This window comes from Delphinapterus leucas, chromosome 13, assembly GCF_059928025.1.
Source record: "Delphinapterus leucas isolate spDelLeu-1000000601 "Yukka" chromosome 13, BTC_Dleu_Yukka2, whole genome shotgun sequence".
NCBI classification, from domain to species: Eukaryota; Metazoa; Chordata; class Mammalia; order Artiodactyla; family Monodontidae; genus Delphinapterus; species Delphinapterus leucas.
In genome coordinates this window covers 3,451,096-3,460,086 of record NC_143141.1, presented here as the reverse complement: position 1 = coordinate 3,460,086, position 8,991 = coordinate 3,451,096, and the positions used below count along the sequence as shown (strand labels likewise).

Sequence of the window (8,991 nt, the reverse complement as noted above, 5' to 3'; positions counted from 1 at the left end):
GGGAACCTAGTGTGAGTCTCTGGGCACCCCCATGAGTAGTGAGTCGACATCAAAAGCACAGGACACACCTGAGGTAGGTTTGGAGCTTCCCGAGGTCCCCAAATGAGACATTTACAGAGGACAAAAAAGAATAACTGTTTTCCACATTTCATTGTTGTAGCTACAAAATAACGGGACGAACACTGAGAGGAAAGAAAACACATCTTTAATTCAAAAACAAAAACAAAAGGGCAAGGGATGTTTTGACGAAGCTTCCTGGGAGATCCAACATTTGTTCTGTCCTGCAGGACTGTGTCCCTCCTGGCAGAAGACAAGCCCATTTAGCCGACTGGGACACTGCACTCTGAAATAGAATAGATACTCATTTCAAAGAGCTCGCCTTGCGCCAGCACTGAAATAAAAGATGCCCAAACCTGTCACCCTCAGTCCACCTAGGTTCAGGCAGGGCAACTTCCAGGTGTGAAGGGGAGCCAGGCAGGGTCCTTCCATTCTGCCCATGTGAGAATCTCGGAGGGAGAGTCTATGCTTCATTTACATTTCCAAGGTTGAAAACTCTCCAGCAGAGTTTTTAAAAAATAAATAAATTAGGTCTAATCGGAAAGATTCGTGTCACCCAGAAACTAACAAAATGAAACTAAATGTCTTGCTAGCTTGGTCTTGAGAATCTGTAGGTTACAACAGGGAAACACCCATCAGTAAAGAAAACAACACCTACAAACTCTTTTTAGTTAACGTTTTGGGGGAGAAATCTTTCAAACTTGCTCGGGCCATCCTACTGATTATGCTTTGTACTTCTCCAAGATTTCTTCCAAACAGGGCTTTAAAAAACTGTTTCAAACCTGAGAGATGTCTTTAACTCTTCCAGGAACTATTTAATAGTTGTCCTGGATGTTTTTAACAAGAGAGGGAGGCTAAGCAAATAGCCTTGGGTCCAGTGACATCTTGGGGAGAGGAGGTGGTGGGGACTCAAGGCACACCTAAAATGGGGTTTTTGATTTTCAATGGGGGAGCCTCGCAGGTCAGCACTACTTACTTGTGTACCTGAACTCACAGGCTTTCCTCTATTTATCAAGGAGGAGGGCCTGCAGGTCTGCAGGTGAGGGGGGTGGAAGTGAAGGGAGAGAGACCAGAGGACAGATCAGTTACCTCTCCCTTTGTTCCTGGGCCTTGAACTGGGACTTCAAGAAGGGGGAAGAAAAGCGCTTCCCCCCCAGTGAAGCCGCCACATCCATTTGCATCACCCTGACACCCCTACCCCAGCCAAAAAGCCAAGTGCTGGCTGATTGGGAGCAAATTGGTAACCCGAGGAATCCCTGTGTGAGTGTGTTACGTAACATACAGAACTTTCTGCGGGGAGAGGTGCTCACACTTGATTTTTCTCCAAATGTCTATGTGCAGGCATAAAGGCCTAGAAGGAAGGAATGGAGACAAATTAAATAGCTTTAATTTAAAAACACTAGGGAGAAATGGGAAATGTGTGGCCACATACGACGATGCATGCAAGCCTGTGTGTATGGGAACAGTCATTATTTGTACCTCCTGTTTGCCAGAGTATCCTTTAAACACCCTGCATCTAGCTGTACTTTGGCTAAAAGAGGAGTTGTACCTTATTTGGGGGCTGGGAGAGGGCCACCCTACCCGGGAATACCGGGCCCTGGTGGCCCTGTTGCCAGTAGGAGTCAAGTTAGTTCACGGCCGTGTTATCCTTAACCTGCTCTTTTCGTCTGAATCCTCAAATTCTTACCGTGGGAGGGCAGGTTACCCCCTACCCATGGCCCTGCTGTGCGCACCTCGGTCGCCCCGGCCTGTGGCCAGAAAGCTGCTCTCTCACCGGCAGCAGGAGGCCGCCGCCGCCGCCGCCGCCGCCGCAGCCCGAGGTCACATTCAGAAACCCTGTTCTGGGAGAACCTCGCCCCAAAGGCGAAGGCGGTGCAAACCGTGTTCATTTGCCCCAAGCGCGAAGGGGAGATGTAACCGAGGGACGAGCATTTTGCAGGAGGGGATCTGGAGCGGGGCAGTTGATCCGGGCAGGTTCCCTGCGCCAGGCCCTCTCTGCAGGGGTTGTGGGGGGGGCCGGGGGGTGATGGGGGTGGAAGGGCCCGGGAGGGGGAGCTGCCGAAGGCGCGCAAGCTGACAAAGCTGGAACAAAGGCTTCGCGCAAAAGTAGTACCAAGGATCTTTAAATCATCACACACCTTACAGGCGTGTCCCCAGCTCCCGGGACGGAGAGTCCGTTGATCGTCCCCCCGGGCTCCGCGGACGTGCCCGGGCTGTCAATGGTGCGGGGCTGGCTGCCGGGCGTCGCAGCCTCGGCCCCGCGCTCCGCCGCGAGCGAGGGCGCGTGGCTGGTCCCCCGGCGGCCCGGTGAGGCGCTGGTCCCGTTGGGCAACACGCGTCGCCCCCGGTTGGCCCCGGGAAGGTGGTGGGCTGCGGTCCGGCCCGGCGGTGCCAGGGTGCCCGGCGGTGCCAGGGTGCCTGGCGGTGCCTGGGTGCCCGGCGGTGAGGCCTAGAGCACTGCGCACGCCTCCCTGTCTCCCCGCCCGGCCAGAGCCGAGCGCTGGAGAAGGGAGCTCGTGGGGTTGGCGGCGTCTGAGTCACCAGGGCCTTGGCAAGGAAAGCAAGCGGTACGCGGTGGCGAGGACGCCCCCAGGACGCGCTGCTGGGGCGCTCACGGAGGCAGGTGGGCCTTTCCCAAGGCCTCGGCCTGGGCCCTGCGCCCAGTTCCTCGGCCCCTGCAGCCCGCGCCCCTCACGCCGCCGCCACAGAGCCCTAGCGGTGACCCTGCGCCCCAGCGCAGCCTGGGCCGCCAGCTGCCGGGTGGGAATACGTGGGTAGGAGTTGCGCCCTAGCCCCGGGATCGGGCAAAGTTGCGACCAGCGCAGGGGAGTGGGTGCCTGGAGAGCGGGAGCACCTCAAAGACCCGTGCCTTCCCCCTAACTGCCCCCGCTGGGTACCAAGGCCCCCAGGGCACTACCCACGTTTCCCTGGGAACTCGGGGGCCCAGGAGTGGGGTTCAGTGAGACAGGCGGGAAGCGAGAAGCTCAGGGTCCGAGTTCAGGACTCGAAGTAGGTGGAGGAACGCATCAGGCAGAGGTGTCCCTCCACCCGTGGGTGGATGAGGACAAAGTGGGTGATGGGGACAAAACCTTGGGGGAGAGGTAGAAGCGGGTATAATATGTGGTCAGTGACTCTCCTCGGAGGTGTTTCCTTTCTTTAATTCAACCCAGGGGGAGGCCCTGGGAATGGCTGACGACCTGGGCATCCAGCTGCCAGCACCCACCCCTCCAGGCCTCCCAGCCCCCCGAGCTGCCCAGAGCAGGAGGTCTGCCGAAGGTGGCTCCAGCCCTCGGGCCAGGCCTCCGGACGCCTCCCACTACGCCCTCCTCCTGCTGGCCTGGGCTGGGCCGGGGCTTCGACCCCACAAATGGCCCCTGCGGAGGGGCCTGCTCGGAAATTCCACCCAGTCAGCCCAGCCTGAGTGACACTAGCTCCTACCCCCGGCTACGCGCAAGTGCAAATGAGATGCATTTGGGTTGATCGGTCCACCGTATTTTCTGCAACTTAACGTGTCTGCGTCCTGTCAACTCCTCTAGTTGGGAAGAATAGCAGAAATTTTTAAAGAGAATTTCTTGTGTGTGTGTGGTTTCCAGCTACCATTCCAACCAGGGAGATGGGTGGGAGTGGAGACGAGGAGGCTTGCTGACATGAACAACATGATATAAACCCTCCTGAAGTGCAACTTTAAGCCACAGAGAAAGGAAAAAGAGGTGGGGGTGGGTTGCGGTTGCTGACTAGAGACCTGGGTGAAACTTAGGTGCATCTGGCTGGGGAAAGTGTCAAGCTCTAAGTTTTCTTTTTGAGAACAAAATTCATTTGTCCTTACTTGGGTGGAGGGGACGGATCAAACTCCTTCCCCCAGCTAACCTGACATCTTGAACAGTGCGTTTGGGCTACTTAATGGGGGTGCGTGGGATCCACAGGGGACGTGGGGAGAAGTTTGCTGACACCACAGAGGTCCTATCTGGGTAAAGCGTTTGCTGTCCTCTGTATGTCAATTTCCAAACCAGGTGTAAGTAAATTGAGGAAACGCCTCCAATTCTCACCAGATCCGCCCCACCCTGCGTTTCCTGGGAAAGCAAGTCCTCTCAGACCTTGATGATGTGGGCCTTCTGTAAGGTAAGGCGAGGGACCAAATGGCCTCTGGTATTCTGCCCCCAGCCACCTCGGAGGGCTCCCAGGGCCCTAGAACCCTGGTAGGACACAGGGCCAGCTCCAGCCTCCACGCCTTCCCCTCTTCACAGGTATTTGCAGTCTCAGGCTTGTCTGCAGCTGACCCAAGGAAGCGGAACAGCAGAATTTCGGAGCCCTGGCCCTCTCCCTGCCACCAGACTCAGTGATGGGCAGGGCCCAGACTGCCCCGAGTTACGGGAGCTGCGTGCCGGCCTCTAGCCCCCTCTTCCCTGGGATTCTCAGGGTCAGCAGGGAATTTGTTGTTGAGTATGGAGCTGTCGTGTTAAGCCTCTGGGGTCGGCCGCCCTCTCCAAGGAGCTGTAGCAGGACTCTCAGGACTACAGGGTCTTATGTGGACTGCTGACAGCCTGAGCCAGGCAAAAGGAGCCACTGGCAAGAGCATACCCCAGGCCCACTTCATTCAGGTGAGGTTTGGGGACTTGTCAGGTGTCCAAGATGAGCCCGCACCATCCAGTTACCTGTGGAGGACCCCTTCTCTGCTGTACTCCTTGGCTGAGGTGTGAGGTACCCTCAGGGCAATTAACTCTAACAAAACAGAATGGGGTAGGGTCAAGTGCTTCACCTGGAGAGCGGGGGGCCACCCAGCACTCTGAAACCATCCAACCATTCACGCTCCTTTAGCAGAGGACTTTACTGGTCGCAAGCAGCTCAGGTTTCTGCCGTGAAGCCTGGGCATTTCCATACCAGCCTGGTAAATACATCAGAACCAGATGTGCGCTGCTGCTCTGGCTTCCACCAGGAGCCAGCGAGGTGCCGGGGAGATGTCCTGAACACATTCACTGCCCCAGCTCACCCAGTGTCCTGACAGGCTGGCAGGAAGGGCTGAACACTGGGGAACGAGCAGAGGTGACCCAACACCTCCGACTGCCCCGTGGCTGAGCCTGCCTGCGTCATGGTGGCTGGCCAGGGCCCCTGCAAGCTGCCCTCCCTTCTCACTGTGGACTCCCAGTGGCGATGTATTCCCTCCCTCCCTCCCTGCCACCTCCTCCCATCCCAGAACTGAGCCTGGATTTCCGTTTGGGGTGAGAAGCGGTGTCAAGAAAGAGGCAAGGGGGGCTGGTGAACCACCTTCAGCCTCAATAGCCTTTACACCAACAGATGAGTCTCACTAACCTTTTCTTTTGAACAGTCACTCAGCCTGTGACAGGCTAAAACCATGTGAACCCATGAGCAAAAAGAAAATCTTTTTTCAGACCAAGTTCCTTATTTCTCCTTTGCTCCCTGAGTTCACCAGCCCTCACTTCCCCAGTTCCCAGCCTTCCCGATATCCACGAGTCCAGCTGAAGATTTAAAACACTTGTCTCTTAAAATCTTCCAGGGCTCTCAGTATTACCAGAGTAACTGGAGGGAGAACGCACCCTCCCTTCCAATCCCCCCACGACCAAATTCTGCATCCAAACCAAATAACCACCACCATCAATTACACTTCGCGTAACTTGACGCAGCCAGGAGTGAAGACTCCGTTATTTACCAGAAGTAGAAATCAACTTTACTGAAATAAATAAATTCCACCTTGACCATGGGATACCTGCTGGAGAGCTCTTTGAGAACTTCATCCGTCTTCTTACCTCCTTTACGGGGGTGGAATGCTATAAAAATCTGGGGTAGCAGAAATTTGAAACAGCGTGGTTTGGAGTCCTCAACTCCAATCATTAGTAATACAGTCATTAATAGTCATTAATAGTCATTATTGGCACTTAATTGCTTGGTCTGATGGGTGCTTTAGTTATGACCCGATTTAGTTTCCTGGAGAAGTAGAGGTGGTCCAGGATCAGTGAAGGGAAGCCATTTGCAGGCAACTTTTTCCAGCAGAAGGGAAAGTACTTTTGATATACTTGCAGACATGTGTCTCACACATTTTTTTCCCTGCCTTTTGTAAACTAAGAATAAACATTACAGATCTGGGTTTTAATTTATCCAGATGGGATCATAAAGTACCTAGGAGATTTCATAGATATGTGTGTATATATATATATATATATATATATATATACACACACTATAGAATATATATACACACTATTTCATATATATTTCATATATATACAAACACGATAGAATATATATACACACTATAGAATATATGTATACATAAACGCACACCTTAGAGTTAAGGACACAAAGGCTGTTCACACTGAAAGGTGGAAAAGAAACTCAATACCAAAGCAGAAAGAACTGAACCGCCAGCGGAATCGAGTAGCTGAGCAAGTTCACTTTATTCCTTCGCAGGAAGAGGGTCAGCGGCGGCGAGGGAAAGTTGCCCCGGGTCTTTGCAGAGGGACACGGCTGCGAGGCGCGCCAGACCTTCCCACCAGCGGCCGCCTGGGCTCCAGGCTTCGCGACCCCTCGTCCCTTATCACCTCCCCATCCCCCCACCCACCCACCCACACACCCACACACACACACACACACACACACGCTCCTCTCTGCCGGGGTCTCCGTTTCCACCTGGCTCCCCAGTTCAGAGCCCAGCCAGCCGGAGGCCTGCCTCTGCCAGGCGGCCCTCCCCCTCCGCCGCCGGGCCGGCTGCCCGCTCCCCGCGCTCTGGACTCACCCGGCGCGGTCCTTCCATCCACTGCGCACACAGACAGGAAACCGGCCTCAGTCGGGGCAACTGAATTTGAAACCGCACTTGGTCGATACCATCAAAGACAAGAGCGTACACTTGGGGCTCAGAGCTCCCGAGCCCGCTTCTAGCAGAAAACCGGGTACGGGGCGGGGCGGGGGTGGGAAAGGCGGCCGGGGCCAAAATCGTCCTTCCGACCGCGCCGCCCGCTTTCTTAAGGAAATGAACGCGACGGGCCGCGCGCCCCAGCCCGGCTCTCGCCCCCGGCCCACCGGCCCCCGGTCCCCGTCGCGGCTGCGGGGACCCGGGCGCGGGGCTCGCGTCCGCCCCGCCGGCCCGGGCCCTGCATTAAATATTCATAGAGATCGCTACTTTCTTAAAGGAGAACCCACCGCGCGGGAAAGTTCACAGCCAAGTGTAGGCACAAAGGAAGGTCTCGCTGCTGCGTGTTCCGGGTCTGGGAGACGCACCCCTTTCCGCGGCGGGGCCCGCGCAGGCGACATAAGGAGGAGCCTAAGGGACGGGAGAGCGTGATCAAGTCACTTTTCTTGGAGAGGGTGAAAGGGGAGCCGAACTTCGTGGCGGAAGGAAAGCTCGCTCCCTGATCCCCGAACGGTTACTTAGAAATTAACCGTCGCGTTTTACGCCCCAGAGTCCCAGGAGCTTTTTTCTTTTTTTTAAGGAGGCTGCTTGAGCTTCACCCGGGCTCCACCCGCATCGGGGACAGCAAGAAAGTTTGCCCCGTGTTGTTGGAAACGCGAGCGCCCACGAAGTTTATTAAACCTCGTACCGAACCACAATTTCAGCGGAACGGTTCAAACACACAACCGACCCCGCACCTGCCCGCTTCCCCGCAAAGCAGAGACCGGGCTCGCGGAGAGCGGGGCGGCCAGTCGAAGAGCAGCGGGCGGGCGCGGTCTGGAGGCTTGTGTCTGCGCCCCGGTTCCCACCTGGCGCGTCCCCGGCCCCAGGGCCCCCGCGGCCTGAGCCCCAGCCTCGCGGCTCCTATCCCCGGAGCGCGGCCGGGCCCCGGGACCGAGCGCGAGTGGGCGGAGGGGCGAAGGGTCGGAGGCCGCGGCCAGCGAGCCGAGGCACAGCGGGAGCGCCCCGCCCGCGCCCCGGGCCTGGTCATGCGGCCCCGTGGGGTCGGTCTCGCGCGCCCTTGCCGGCAGGCTGCGTCCCCCCCGGCCCGCGGGGCTTTGTGTGCCCGGCCCGGCGCACTTTCGCGAGTGGTCTGAAAGCCTCGAGCGCCATCTAACGGGAGCAGCCGAAGCTGCCGCCGGGCTGAGGTGGGGACAGGCAGCGCGGCCCGGGCGGGGCCTCCCCACCTCCTCGCGCGCCGGCCGGACGCCACCCCCGGCGCGCGCACCGCACACGCGCTTGGGAATCTGGAGCCCCCGAAGCCCGCCTCCCCCGGGGCGGGGGCTGGGGGTGCAGCGGCTGCCTGGCCGCCCGGGACCGTTCCCTATGGCCCTGCCCTCTCCTCCCTTCCTCGCGCCCCAGGCCACAGGAGACGAAGGATCGTCTTGCACCTGCCTTATTAGGGCCCTGGTGTCCTTCAAGCGCTTTTGCCTTTTGGCCCGCGATGGAAAGTACTAAGAAGTCCCCGTCGGGAGCACCAGTTTTCCGAAAGAAACAGCCACTTAACGAAGAGGTCTGCAGCCAAAGAAGCTTCCAGAGGGATGGGGAAAGGCGACGAAAGAGGATAATGGTAACAAACAAAACAGAAGTGCCCAGCTGAGGGAGATTTGGTTCTGATGGGGCCTCACGGGAGCTTCCGTGGCTGCTACTTGGGAGCGGCTGTTTGGCGGGGCGACAGGTGGGGAAGCCCTGCAGGGGCCTCTGGGGAGGGCGCAGGGAGCCGGGCGCAGGAAGGGACGGAAGAGAGGAGCCGGCACCCCAGAAGATGGGCTGGAGCTTGAGGAGACTCAGGCCCCCTGAGTGTTCCAGGCCACCGTGGCGGGCCAGCTGTCCTGGGCGGTACACGTGGCGGCCATGCTCTCCTGTCAGCTCAGGGACTTCCGCAGAGTTGGGAAGTTGGCAGAAGGACTGGCATCCCTGACAAGGCCCAAACTGCCTTCTCCGCACACCCCGTAGCTACCGTCTGCCCTGATGTTTCCAGTGGGGGTGACCTGTCTCGGTGCTTCCAAGCAAAGGGCCAGAGGCAGGGAAGG

The 8,991-nt window shown here is 57.6% G+C and overlaps 1 pseudogene; it reads right to left on the bottom strand.

Annotated features, from left to right (window-relative positions):
* Positions 1-930: 930 nt before the first annotated feature.
* LOC149747666 (uncharacterized) lies at positions 931-7,166 on the bottom strand (annotated as a pseudogene).
* Between the last annotated feature and the right edge of the window lie 1,825 nt (positions 7,167-8,991).